Consider the following 14,984-nt stretch of genomic DNA (forward strand, 5'->3'; position numbering starts at 1 on the left):
TGTAAATGCACAATTACAAATCTATTTGGGAAATAAAGTGAACTGGCTGACTTACCTGGGCTGCCTTACTGGACAGAAGAGGTTCAACACTCAGCTGTGGTTCCACCGGCCATGCTCTGTCAAACTTCACACTTGCTGGACAAATTTCACACTCCATAAAAGTCCCCACAGAGTGTAGAAAGGAAACCCACAGGTGGAGCACAGGAAAAGAAATTTATATCCAGGAGTCCTGAAGGAGGAAAATGACCTAAATGAGTCATTGACTACAACAAAAACCCTTCCACTGTTGACTCGTCTCTCGACAGCAAATCAACCAATCTAACGTGTCTTGATTCAAGAGAAAGTGCACTGATAGCAGCCTTAAAAGTTCTCTCCTATTCCCTTCACTCTTTGTGCACCTTTGCAGCATCCACGTACAGGATGTCAGCATCGGCAGAATCGGAAGAGAGAGGGAGAGAGAGAGAGAGAGAGACAGACAGACAGAGAGAGAGAGAGAAAGGGGGGGAAGAAAGCATCAGTGAAACAATCACAGAAGTGAGGATCACATTCAGCTACAGCTGGCTATGGAGAATCCTCTGTTTGACTGAGAGAGAGAGAGTGTGAGTGCCAGAGGTAGAGAGGGCAGAGCAAAAGCAGGGAGAAAGGGGGGGAGGGAAACAGAGTTATCAGTGAGGTACTCTCGCTGAGAAGCCTGAAAGTGGGAGGGAGAAGACGCAGAGAACGGACAGCAGAGAGGTATGCAGGAAATGCATTCTGCTCTCTCTCCTTCTCTCTTTCACTCTGTAACCCCTGTGCCCTCTATTTCCATGTGACAGGGGCGTGTGCAACAAACTGATATGCAATAACAGGACTTGAGACACACTCGCGTGACAGCCTCACAGAAACACAAAAAAACATGCAGTAAATAAAAGATATACAGCAATGGCAATTTGTTAGATTGTGTTTGTTATTTTAACTGAATGGTTACAGAGTCAGCGTCAACTACCACTGCAGCAATTTGCCTAAGCATAGTCATCAGACTGCTGCAGAGAAGCTGATATAAATTAAACAGTGTCGTTGGCTTTCTGTCACTGCTACATGCTGAATATGGACGACATGTTAATACAACTGCATGTCAGGTCAAAGACGCGTAGTTCCCCCTTTTTACCTAGAAGAACAATTGTAAAATTACAGTGTATAAAATTTTACCACTAGGTGTCAGTAAATTGCAGTCAGCTGAATTTACCCCCACCATTTAGCCTGTATAATACTAGCTACGGTGACCACTGCAGGACAAAAAAGGTTTGGCTGCCATTCATCTGTAGTGAGTGTTTGCTGTCAGTTAGCTGTTTATCTTAGATGTCAGTATACTGGTTATCCTCGTCTATTTTGTGTAGGGAAGACAGTAAAACTTTGTGAAAAGAGTCTGATATGAGTCAGCGACTTAGTGAACCTCTCTTTTGTCTGATGATAGTGATACTGATGAAAGTTGTTGAGGATATCCTGAACCTTTGTCTTAGTAAGCGTTGTCAGGCGATAGCTGCTGTTAGCCTCCGTTAGCTACCGTTAGCTGGCATTGGCGAAACTGTCTTTGAACATTGTTATATAAACTTTATAAACAATAAACTTTCATAAGATGTGAGAATGTTATAAAACTGTTTATCAGAGGGGAAGTGTGATTAATAGACTAGAGCCTAACATTAGCTGGCAAAATTTTAGCTTATAACCATCTGTTGCTGAGGTGGGGAGCTGAGGAGGTGGAAATGAGGAAGGAAAGAGAACAATGGAGGAGGCATAGAAAAACAAGAAAGAAACAATGAAAATATCCACGTACAAATAAAGAGCTCTTTATGATCTTTAAATTAAAAGTAACTGATAAGGCGCACATTTATTTACAACAATAAATAAAAAAATATATTGTACCTTATAATATAAAGTGCCTTGAGGTGACTGCTGTTATAATTCTGCACTATATGGATAACATCCAATTAAAGCACAACAGTGTATTTTTTCTATTAAATACCCACCACCCAAAAGTACTTGCTGTAGCTTTAAATAAAGCAGTAGCAGATAAAATGCTTTTATCCAATTAAAGAGAAACAGGATGCAGGTCAGAATAGAGGACAGATGTTTAATGTGCAAAATAAACAACTTTTATTGAAAGGAATGCGGCACAATCTTTAATAGGGATGGGTACCGGTATGACATAACCGAAAAGCAGCGCACATTTCGGTGCTTTATTTCGGTGCTTTTTTTTTCTGAGCTGTGATACAGTTTAGATTCTAGCCAATTATTTTACGTTTCCGAGGATAGTAGGCGGGTCCAGGTACGTACGTTATTTTAGAGCAGAGCTACAGATTAAAAACGCCCAAGGCGAAGCGGTCAAAAGTCTGGCTGTACTTCACAGCAAAAGATGCAAACTCAGCAGCCTGCAAAAAGCGCTTTAAGCTGATACTATGATACTGTCAAAGGAGGTAACACCTCAAATGCAATGAAACACCTGGCGACGCATAGCGTTTTTTTAAAAGCTGAGGAATGCGCCGTATTTGATAGCTTGCTGTGAGACCTCACACCGAGCACATCTACTGTGGTGCCTGTTATTGGACCCGGAGTTAGCAACATCCCCCAAAAACCCGAAGAGGAGAGTCCTGGCCCCTAGCCCTGCCAGTGTAGCAGAAATGATGACGGATGATGATGGCAGCAGCAGCCGTTCTTCTCTGCGTGAGTAGCTTAATGTTGTTCGTGTGTAATTTACATTGAGTAAGCTAACCACGTTATTAAATTAATGCATGTAAGGTGAACTAGCAAACACTGTCGTAGTTACATGCGGCTGTCTTCTTGTTTGATGGCAGATACTCCCTTCACCCTGGCCAAAAAGGCTAAAATGACCAAAGTGGAAAACAGTTAAACATGAGAGGTTTTTGGACAAAGTTTGTGTTTTTTTCCATTGTTTAAGCACTGCTTCCAGCCAAGAGTGATACCATATATGCCCCATAGCTGCAGAAAAGGCTAACATTGTTATCTTTTTACACAAAAACAGCTGAACATGAGAAGTTTTTGGACCAATTTTGTGTTCTCCATTCTTTAAGCACCGGTTTGAGCACCGTTTAAGCACCGGCACCGTTTCAAAAGTGCCGGTTTGACACCGGTATCGGATAAAACCTAAACGATACCCATCCCTAATCTTTAAATGAAACAGCTCTATTACGATTATCGTAATAGGTCCATGGGGGACATGCAAAATGATCCACAGGCAGAGGTTAATGATCATATTGGACAGAAGTCAAAAGACAAGTGCTGGCACATGCACATTATCCATAACATGTATTAGCAAGTGGATACGTCAGTAGGGTAGAGTAATACTTCAGCTAAGGAGTTTTTGTCTTCAGAGTATTAGGCCAACTCACATTACAGCCGTGTACTCTATATTGTCTGTTCTTGGTGTTGTCTTACACTCTAAATATTAACTTCAGTTTGTCACAAATGCCTGAAAAGTCTTTTTCTTATCCTGCACATGTTTAATGGAATGTGACAGCTTAATAGTTCTTCTCTTAGAGGTGTGACACCATGAGTGCAGTGGGTTACTACCAAACAGATCTTCCATTTGATGCTTTTCAGGCTTTTTCCAACTTAATCTGTGTTATGTCTGGTGCCACTGACGCCTGCTCTATTCCAGAATATATACATGGAATGGTGCGGGGGGCCCATAAACAGCAGGATGATAATATGAACACAGTTTTGTAGTAGAGAACAATTTAGGCTAATGTGAGTGTACCCCCCACCGCTTTCTGTTTGCTGTTTCCCACTTATCTGATCGGAGTTGGGCTCCAGGCAGGCTGATTTTTCACAGAGATGGACATTCAGACAGGCTCTCACATTTATAGCGGTTACCTTCTGACCTCAAAGGTTGGAACTCCATTTATCACAGTATAGCCTCTCTGCACTGCGAGTCAATGGACACAGACACTCTAGCTAGACGATAAACTGTTTTCAACTAGCAGACATGAAGTATTCATGAAACTTCAGCAAATGCATGCTGGCAACAGAGGTGAAATGACAAATGGCTGCTATAAAAGAACACTTACGAGGCTCAACAGAGACAGAAATCTTTTTGACAGTGTGCATTTGCTTTTTGGATGGAAATAAATGTTAAAGAATTGCTATCAGAATCGAGCAGGTATAATGGATGTACGCGCATCAGTTAAAAAAGGCAAGTGACCCCTCCAAAGCACTCTGCACAAACAATAGAAAATAAATTATCAGCTGTTATGCAATCCCCTGCTCTGGGGGAGTGAGTGTGTGAAATGGCCCTGGAGTTCATAATGTCTGTCTGTGGGGTCTCATCTCGACCTGGGTGACATTGCTTCTGCATGATGTGTGTGAGAAAGTTTAGACATCACCCTCAACAAAAAGCTATATGGAAAAAGGGGTTAATAGAGCTGTGATGAGCAGCTATTACATCCAGATTAAGACTGCCCATGAGAAGTGATTGCATGGTCAATTATGCAGTGCAACTGCCTGTTGCAGATTGCTGCAGTCATGAGATTTTACAGGATGACACCCACATCCGAGTCATTACCCGCTACACGCTCACACACAGGAAGGGCCAATTGAGACTAGAGTAGTAACAAAAACAGAGTAATCAAGCCACACAAAGATAGATTGTTATCCCCATCAAACTGGCAGCTCTGTTGCATATGTGTTCACACATTAGCGTGCTTACCCTCATTCACCATGCTAAATGCCAGGCCAGTCGTTAAGGTGTAGCTATATCAGTCAGAGGCTCAGAGAATTACACACTTTAACCTATTATCTTTAATCTGTGCTAAATTGCAATCTGATAGAATAAATAAATGCATCTGCAGTCACATTCATAATTCCATGACCGTGTGTGTGTGTAATGACAGGTGTGCATGTTGTGTCCACCATTTGACGCTAATTGTATGAGCACACAGGATGCATAATGTGTCCTCATTGTGAAGACGTTGTGCTGTTCATCCTTTCATTTTCAGTACAAATAAAGTTTTCTAATGCAGCAGACAGAGAGGAAGACAGGAATCCAACTGGTAGAAGAATGGAGGAATGCAAATACAACGATGTGCAAAGTGTTCAAACCCAGTCAGACAAAATTCCTAAAAAATAAAAGCGAGGACAATATGAGGAATTCGATAGCAGAGCGACAAGATTAGAGATGAGCTGCTGACTTACAGGATGATTCCAGCTTATTTGTACCTGACACAATTTGGCTATTAATGTGGATGTTGTTGCTCTATGGCTCATGTTAAGTCTGTACTTTCTACAAGGAAACAAATATTAATGAATAAAAATGGGCTGCAGATACACGTGGTCATTCCAACTGGCTAATTTATGTCAGACCCAGGTTTTCCAGTTTGGTGACTTTGCATGAATGATATGGTCATTCTGGCATCACCGACTTGTGAAGTCCAGCTCATAGTGGAGCCAAAGCAGGAGAGATGAGAATTATCACCTTCATGATGGAGCCCATGGATTCTGAGCTTAAATAAAAGAGTAGACTACACACTATGGGTTGCTTTGTCCCAGATTTTTGATGTCATGAGTATACAGGGGAATAGTGGAGTTGGAGCCTAGATGGGCAAGGCACTGGTGCCAGTCTGTTATAGTGTCATAGAGTGTGAAAAGCCAAAGTTGTCGATTTACTGGTCGATCTACATCTACCTATGGCAACATCACCAAACAGTCAAATCAGTAAACAGTAAAAGCAGTATTCCAATTTAGGACACACACTGCTGTCACATGTTACAGGTTTACATTTAATGCCGCTGAGAGCTTTGATAATGGGAACTAACATCACTGCAAATGAACTATGAGTGGGAATCTTTATAAACTTTAAAAAATAACGGTTATGATGGGTGAACATTTTTGTATAACATGCAAAAACTTGTTCACAGGTGTTAAATAAATTATAAATGTCCCTTATTGTTTAAACTTAGTGCTCAAACCATATTTAACCATATTTAATCAGAGTATAGTATTAAGTTAATTAAAGATAGATCTGATCAGTTAAGTAGTAGAGGTGGTGGATGGTCAGTTTTGACTGCTTTGGTGTTAATGAAATTAACATTAATGTTAATGTAACAATGAGACAACCCATCCAAAACAAGAATGGTTTTAAAAGTGTAGGCCACTGACATTTTTCCTACCTAATCTGTTCAGTTGTTTTTATTTTCTCTAGTTTTGCATTTGGCTAGGGTCATTGTCACTACTGGTAGCATGAGACAATACCCTGATCCTAAAGAGGTTAAACAGGTCGTCTGACTTCTCTAGGATCAATATTTGCCATTACCAGGAGGTTTACTGTGTCTCCCAGCACACTCTCAACAACGTGGAGGAGATTCCAGGAAACTGACAATTACTCTAGGAGAGTTGGACAGGGCCGTAGAAGGTCCATAACCCATCAGCAGGACTGCTATCTGCTCCTTTGTACAGAGGAAGAAGATGAGCACTGCGTAAGCAAGAAAAATTACCTCCAGCAGGAAACTTGTATAAATGTCTCTGATCAAACAATCAGAAACAGACTTGAGGGGTGTGTGAGGGTCCATGTCCTTTAGTGGGCCCTCTACTCACTGCCTGGCACTATGGAGACCGACTGGCACTTTCCATAATACCAGAATGGAAGGTCAGCAGATGAGAGCGTAGGATCTGACAGCTGTCAGAACCTACATTGGTGCAGTGGGTCCTGGCTTCCTCGTGGTATACACCGATGCCCTGGAGGATGAAGGAATTGATACGAGTGAGTGGCCCCCATGCTTGCCTGACCTAAATCCAGTGATCTCAGAATACCCAAAACACCATCCACCATCTCATTGTGAGCGTGACCCAAAGTTGTCATGCATCCATTCAAGCACGTGGGGGCCATACAAACTACTGAGTACCATTCTGAGTTGGTGCAGTGAAATTTCAGCAATTGAAGAAACCTGCCGCATCATTTCTTTTCACTTCAATTTTCAGGGTATCTTTGAATTCAACCCTCCTGTTGGTTGATCATTTTAATCTGCAATCAAATGATTTCACTCCTAACACATTACTCAGTCCATCATCATCACTCCATCAGTACAGATATCGAGCATGAATTTTTCTCCTCCATTGAGATCTGATGTCTTTTTAGACATGTTCATTTGATTGTTCGAGCAACGTTGTTAGGACTGGATCAGGTGTCCCTAAACCATTCCTTGGTTATGCACTAGGCTCAGACTTAATGAGATGCACTGAGCACTCACCTCTTCCCATGTGTTTATATACCACAGGAGCGTGTCCTTAAATTTTGGTCTTCCCTCCCCTTTGGTCTGTGGAGGGAAGACCATAGCACCTTGTGCTATGCTCGCTTTCTTTTCTCTTCTACACATTCAACCAGTTGTGACAGATGGCTGCCCCTCCATGAACCTGGTTCTGTCAAAAGTTTCTTCCTGTTAAAGGGAGTTTTTCCTTCCCACAGATGAGGCTCATGCGTGGTGGTGGGGTCATGTCACTTGATTGTTGGGGTTTTCTCCAGAATACTGTAGGGTCTATACCTTACAGCATAACATGCTTTTTGAGTGAATTCTGCTGTAATTTGGCATCATCTAATTAAACCTGAAATTATGTGAATTTAATTGTTTTTAAAATTTCACCAAAATGACTCAACACATCCTTATTTTGCCTCGCTATCATTGCCTCAAAGTGAAGAAAAAAATTCTTGATCTCAGCACCCAGAGGGCCTAGTAAACAAAGTGCGGTTTGAAGTTCAACAAGGATTTGGGCACAAGGGAAATGAAGGCAATCTGCACCTCAAACCCATGTAATTCACCATCAAAAGAGATAAAAATGGGCTTAAATATGCACAACGGGCTTTCAACCAGCATAAAGAATCACAATGATTCACATGAGAAGACTGAACAGAGCGCAAGGGGATTCGTGTATGAGCAGTCTGACAATCCTTTCTGCCCTTAGAAGGCTGGTACTTCCAAGGGTAGGCAAGAGCGATACTTCTCTGTCCTCATCCTCAAAAGAAAATAGGTCCAAGGAGTCATCCATATTTGGCAATTGGGGATAGCAACTATTTTCTGTGAAATGTATTTTATTTTTCAAGTTATTAAAAAAAATCCATACAATTAAATCTTCACTCACATATGAGTAAACATAGGACAGCAATACCTTTGCAACTTGGAAAAATCTGTCGTTGAAAAATGATTACTCTGAATCTTTTTGACCTATTGGTGACTTATTGTTGTGGCAACCAACTGGTCACCCATAGATTAAACTCTCTGAGGCACTTTTAAATGGAAGATGATTGCACAGGTCAACCTGTGAGAGGCAAACAATGGCGGTCCGGGTTCGACTGATTGCAGATTGTCAAAGGTTTGCAAATAACTGCCATCTAATTAATCAACTGCAATCAGTCAGAGGATTCAGTTTCAGATTTAAAAGCAGACTCAAAGAAACAAATCATAGAAATAACCTTAATAAGTGTCAGATACGTGCCTGATCATCTACATCAGAATTCTCTACAAAGGTAAAACCTGCAGCTTAATTTTTGATTTTGTTGAAATGCAGTTATACAGCAGGGTTTCTGTCTCTCTTTAATATCCCACAGTTAGAAAGCCTTGCTATGCAGGGGTCTGTGAAAAACTCTACGTGTACAATGTTGCCTTTGCAGTTGATGGTCTAGCTGCTGTGAGGAGCCACACTCCTGTGAGAGAGGATTAGGCCTGACCTGAACATCATTCACTGCATCATTCACAAGTTAGAACTTGCAGTTGATAACGTTGCAGAGTTGACTCTTGAACACCACAGGTCTGCTCATGAATAGAGATTTAAATTTGTGGGTTAAAGAGAGGTGATGATACACAAAAGTAGGTAACTAATGTAAATTGTTTTACTCGAAATCAGGTCCAGCTTATTGATGTTATTTTCATCATATTGACGAACAAAACACACTTTGTAGAAACAACGTGTCCATGTCCTCACAGCAACCATTTCACAGGTAACAAGATCACAAGTTCACATTTGCAATAATATTAGTGCTGCGTTCTCCAACCACTGTTTTCTTTAACATGCATTCTACCATAAGCTATATGTAGGGCAGTTTGCTATCATTGACCAAAGATAATATGTATAATATGTAATTTGATGTGACTTTATGATTCCCTAAACGGCCAATGGGTGCAAATAATCACGCAACGTAGTCAAGAATACAGCAGTCCCCGATCGTTTATCACGGGAATTATGTTCCAAAAATAACCCGCGATAGGTGAAATCTGCGAAATAGCCAACTTTATTTTTTACAATTATTATAGATGTATCAAGGCTGTAAAACCCCTCACTACACACTTTATACACTTTTGTCAGACAGGCATGAACATTTTCACACTTTTCTCTCTTGTTTAAATACTCTCAAAGTTCAAACCTTCATAAGTTCAGTATTATAGAATGAAACCAAAGACACCATACTTGTGTCTTACCTGACGGTGCAAAATGTTTTAATGTTTTGCCAACATTGTTGTGTTTGTTGGGGAGAAAACTTACAAACATACAGTACAGCACTTCAGAGTGCTAGCGATCGAAGATTTATGTAAATTTGACAAGCTGGAAGGATTCTGTATTGGACAGGAGACATGGCACGAGATTGATTGACAATGGTCTACAGCCATTCGGGATGCAGAACACAATGTGCTTTTAAAAAAAAAAAACAAAACATGGAAAATTTCACCAAAAAAATCCGCGAAACAGCGAGGCCGCAAAGGTAAACCACGTTATAGCGAGGGACAACTGTAATGGAACCAACCAACTTCTAAATTAGTGCAACCACAGTTCAGAAATTTGTTAATCAGTATTCTGACACAAGAGCCTCATTATTATCATAACTGTCACCAAGTGAAGAAAGCTGATGCCAGAGATTATAAGTAACCAAACCTTGGTGACTGGGGAAGGTGGAGTGACTGGGAAATATCTTCACCGCCCACTGCCACACTTTCACCTAACAAAAACAGCAAGCCTGGAAGCAAATTTCAAAATCATTCTATGCATAATAATATTATATAAAATAATAAAAACCATCTCAAATCACTCTGCATTGTGAGGTTAACACCCTGCAATTTCACCAAGAGGACCTCAATAGTCTGATAATTGCCTACGGGCACTTCCTACTGAATCAGTTTTTTCTCTGTTTTGACAAAAATGGCTGAATAAATTAACACTAAACAGAACACATATTACATAAATCTGTGAGGTTTCAAGTTTTATTTTATATTTAAAAAATCTGTAATGGCATTTTTAATAGTTTATCACATACTACAATATTTGCTACCATCGTTTAACACCAATAACTTTCTTCATGGACACGGAGACTATAGTGAATCTCACAATTTCTTCCTGTTTAAGAATTAATATAGAATAGCAATGCAGTGTAACTTGCATAATATACTATGCATTTTAACACAACTTTGTCATAAAAAGATACTTTTGCATCTATCAAGCATACTGATAGAAAAAAAAGCCAATCTTAAAATCACATAGCATGAAGCCTCTCTCAATAAAACATACCATTCAGTTAGTTTCAAGATTTATGTCTATATCCACACTGAACAACAGCAACACATTACCAGCAGTCACTACTAACTATGGCTTTATTTTAATGTGCTGATAGCTTTTCATTACATTATTTAAAGCTCTTATAAGAAACTGGATGCTGTGAATAACTTTTTAATTTTACAATATTGCTTTTGCTACAACAGTTTTTATATTTTAAACTGGATCGACAGTGTCTAACAACATGGCTGCTCCTCCATTATTCTTCTTCCTATTACTAGTACAAGCTACACCTCTCTTGCACTGAGACGTGAGCCGTCTTTTTATGCTCTACGCGTAGCGTGAACTTTGTGACACATTATTGGGCAGAAAGCTGGTCCACTTGGTTTTGTGGGTGGGTTGTTATACTGCAACAAATTGAGGCTTTCTTCCAGGGTGAATAAAGCCAGCTACTTCATGATTAGATCTGACTTATTGGCCACATCAAAGCTGCTTTCAGCACAAAAACAGAGGAGGCGACCACAAAGAGAGAACAGCAGAGAAATGAAGTCTTTGAGTTATGTAAGGATTAGTTTGCCACTAAAGGCTGGCATCACCGTTCATTCATTACACTGACAGACAGTCAATCTTCCCACATGGACAAGTCTCAATCAAGACATGTTTCCAATACACACACACACGTCTAAAAATCCTGCTGTCAGCTCATTGTATGGGTGTCAGTCATTCTTTGAGATTGGGAAGGGATTTGATTCAAAGACAAATCCCTTGTTTTATTCTCTTATAGGTTTGAATGTACATCTGCAGCCTGACAGCATGACCTTCATTACTCCTTCATAGAAAACAGAGCAGCAGGAGGCTGCATTATAATGAGATATCAGGGAAATTCATAACATGGGTGCAGGTTCAGAACAATTCCGTTTGTATCATCAGATATGGCCAGAATCAATTCCTAGATGTATCTTGTGAAAATGGAAATTACATATATCAAAGCTTCAAACTATCCATAGAGCGGGTATCCAATCATCTTGCAATTTAAGATCAAAAAGACAGACATGGTCAAGAACAAATGCAGCAACAGAAGATGCAGACCGGTAAATTTCGGACTAAAAAGTGGGCAGAGAATGAAGAGGTTTCATAAAATCTAATCTTTAAGCAACTATAAGGTCATCTAATGTATTTCTGTGTTTAAAAAAAAAATAAGAGAACTGAAGAACAAAGGAGATCAGGGTGAGATATAAAAATCGGTTTTCCTTACCAGATAGGTGGATGGCCTCATTTCAAGATAATAGTTTTATTCTTCTTGTGACTGCTGTTAAACACATATCGTCCATAGCAGCGCTTCCAGAAATATGATTAATTCACTCAACGATATATGTATAAACAAATCTGCCAGCTTACCAAGTGAAAGCAACCTCTCTCCTTGCATGTTGAACTACAATCCATCCAGAAACTTCTGGATGTTTGCATCCAGCCTCTAAACTACCACTTTGTACCTGCAGATGGCTTTTGTCTCCGGAAGCTAGCTTGACATTTCGTGACTTGGAGCTATTGGAATCTAAAGTTTCTGTTATTCTCTTGGGAATGTCTGCGTCCCAGACTTTTTCTGGTTGTTTGCACAAACATCTAGTGTTTGAGTGTGAGAATTCAAGGAAAGCAGAATGCTAGACAAGCTACACTAGTCTTGGCTCAGTTTTTACTGCTCTCCATGGTTTTGTGCAAATGCACACCTATCTACAAGCAAATTAGTCTGTGATTTATCACCAAAAGAGATACATTTTCTCTGACTAATTGCCTTGGCCAACATGTGTTATCTAGAGCAGCGGCCCCCAATCCCCAGACCACAAACCAGTACTGGTCCGTCAGTGTTGGGAAGGTTACTTTTAAAATGTATTCCACTACAGATTACAGAATACATGCTCCAAAATGTATTCTGTAACGTATTCCGTTACGTTACTCAATGAGAGTAACGTATTCTGAATACTTTGGATTACTTAATATATTATCATGCTTTTTACAACTACATGAATGTACTATTGCTGTGTGACTTATTACTTTTACTGAAGGTTATTTGCCATACCAATACCAACTAGATTTTAAAACTTGATATAAAATGAGTAACAGTAGGTTGACATTAGGTAAGGCTGCACTTTTTGCAGCAATCTTGTATAGAAAACTATTCCGCACCTGTAAAACAGGTTCGCAGCTCTGAACCGTTAAGGCGTAAAACCGTAAAGGGACCTCTGGCTAATACTTTGGGTTCTGTGTCAGGCTCGTAGTTGAAAACTCCCTCCCTTGCGCTCACAGATACATGACGGGTATGGCAGTCCATTCTCCCTGCAGCACGGACTACACTGCCCACAAGGCTACATTCTTTTTTTTTTTTTTTTTCTTGCCTGTCCCGTTTGGCTCTTTTGCCATCAGAATTATTGTCTAAAGGCGAAGAAAGATGCCCAACGGATTTTCTTTACCAAATTGACCATCCCGGCTTTGCCGTAATGGTCCATTTGATTCACCTTTTATTCTTTATTTTATTTTCACTTGCTGAATACGGGACAGACTTGACTGGGGGAAAGAAAAGGGAGAAAGAAAGAGGGAAAGAAAAACAGTTGAGAAGAGGGACGGGGGAGAAGGGCAAAAAACAAAAACCAACAGAATAAGCAGAAAGAAAAAAAAATACATATATCGATCACCTGGATCACCTGTTGAGAAAGAAAAAAGAAAACAAGCAGAAGAAAATGAGAGTAATACAATAAACAACATCACAATGATATATGGGAATATGACAGTAAATACTAAATATTAAACATTATTGTGCAGCACGTAAGATCGACAGCACAGTGTGCATTGAGGTAGGAGCCAAAAAGGGTGTAGTTTGTGTGTGTGATCACCCGTGTGTACACCTGTGAGCATGGACGCGCTTGTTTTCTTAAAAGGTTCCCTCATGTAATGATCTGCTAGAGGGTGTGGGGGGCCACTGCCCCGTCCTCCAGGGCATGAAGCAGGTATGGAGGAGATCAAAACTCCAGACATCCAGAGGCCCTCAGAACACAAGAGACCAAGGAAGACCCACAGAGGGGCAGCCGTGCCACTGTCCCAGAAAGAGCTGAGGAGAGTCCCAGATGAGGGGTCACCCAGCAGCCACGGAGCAGAAGCCAGGGGGGGTTGCAGTGACGTGCCCGTGAGCTCCGCCGGCAGCCAGCTGTGCCTGTGTGACCGAGCCCCAGGCCGAGAGGCCGGGGGCACCCCACCTCCGAAGTGGCCCAAGCGAGCCCCAGGCTCCAGGCCCCGATAAGCAGCCGCCAAGGAGTGAGCCGGTGTGTACCCGGACGCCCACCCCCGGACACAAAGAACCACCAACGCACCGATGTCTGAGGGAGTCCGCCCCCGGCAGGGGAAGTGGTGGGGGGAGATAGGCCTCCAAACCTTGGAGGGCCTGAGCTGTCCTCAGAGAGGTGGCGTCTGATACCCAACCTGACATATGGACACAGACATACAGGCACACACAGATACAAACATCCATTCCCACCCTCATGCTCTCATATGCACTTACTCCACACTCAACCAACGTGGAGACAGACATAAAGAGACGCTGTACACACAATCACACTCCCCAAACGTACTCTACGAACCGGGTCTAGGTACCCTTGCCCCTGGAGGGGGGAACTGCACCCAGACCCAGGTTGTGTTACCCTTTTCCCTGCGGTGGGGAGAAGCAGACCGCCCCGACTCCGCAGCAGCAGGGAGGCCCCACATTCCGGACCCCAGTCGGACGGCCAACTCCTCCTCCTAGCCCCCCTGCTCCAGCAGACCGCAGAGAACGAGGGCGAGAGAAGACTCCAACCTCCCTCCACCCGCTCATTGTAGTGTTGATGTATGTGTGTTCTAAGGTGCATTTAAAACCCAGGAGGGCATGGAGCTACCTGCCAGAGAGCAGCAGGTAAGCGCATAGTCCCTCCTGCTAGCCCTCAATGTCTACGTGTATTTAAAATTGAGAGGTGGGCAACGACGCCAGGGGTGAGGTGTACACCCTGATGGTAATTGGGATTCCGTGTAGCGTGCCCACCCCCAAGATCCTATATGTATGTGTAATGAGAGTGTGAGTAATGTGAATGTCTAAGTTGCGGGATAAAATTGAGGCAGAGGCAGCCAGAAGGGGACAGAGGGGGGGGGGGGGGGGGGGGTTACCTCCTCTGCACCCTGGTGACACACCCCTACTCCAAGGCCCTGCATGTGTGGGTGGTTGTGGTGGAGCGGGAAGAGGGAGGCAGCTGGAGATGGGGAGGGAAGGAAGGGAGGGGCAAGTGACCCCTCCCTGGGGCCAGCTCCCCCGCTGACCCCAGTAGGCACCCCCATACTCCGCGACCCGCCAGGGAAGGGGGGCCCAGGCCCATCCGAACCGGGGCCCAGTGCAGCGGCGCCGCCCGGCCCCACAGAGCCCGGGGCAGTCCACCCAACCCCAC

The 14,984-nt window shown here is 42.3% G+C and overlaps 1 protein-coding gene across 2 annotated transcripts in view; it reads right to left on the bottom strand.

The window, feature by feature from the left end:
• uts2r1 (urotensin 2 receptor 1) overlaps positions 1-768 on the bottom strand; it is a 66,840-nt gene extending 66,072 nt beyond the window's left edge. Inside the window, exon 1 of one of the 2 annotated variants that reach the window (XR_014875717.1) lies at positions 56-768. The gene's annotated coding sequence lies outside the window, so the exon portion shown is untranslated. The remainder of the gene's footprint in view (positions 1-55) is intronic. The other variant, XM_085170428.1, reaches the window with a different exon arrangement.
• Positions 769-14,984: the final 14,216 nt, after the last annotated feature.

The sequence above is a fragment of the Neolamprologus multifasciatus genome, chromosome 8 (genome assembly GCF_963576455.1).
Source record: "Neolamprologus multifasciatus chromosome 8, fNeoMul1.2, whole genome shotgun sequence".
Taxonomy (NCBI): Eukaryota; Metazoa; Chordata; class Actinopteri; order Cichliformes; family Cichlidae; genus Neolamprologus; species Neolamprologus multifasciatus.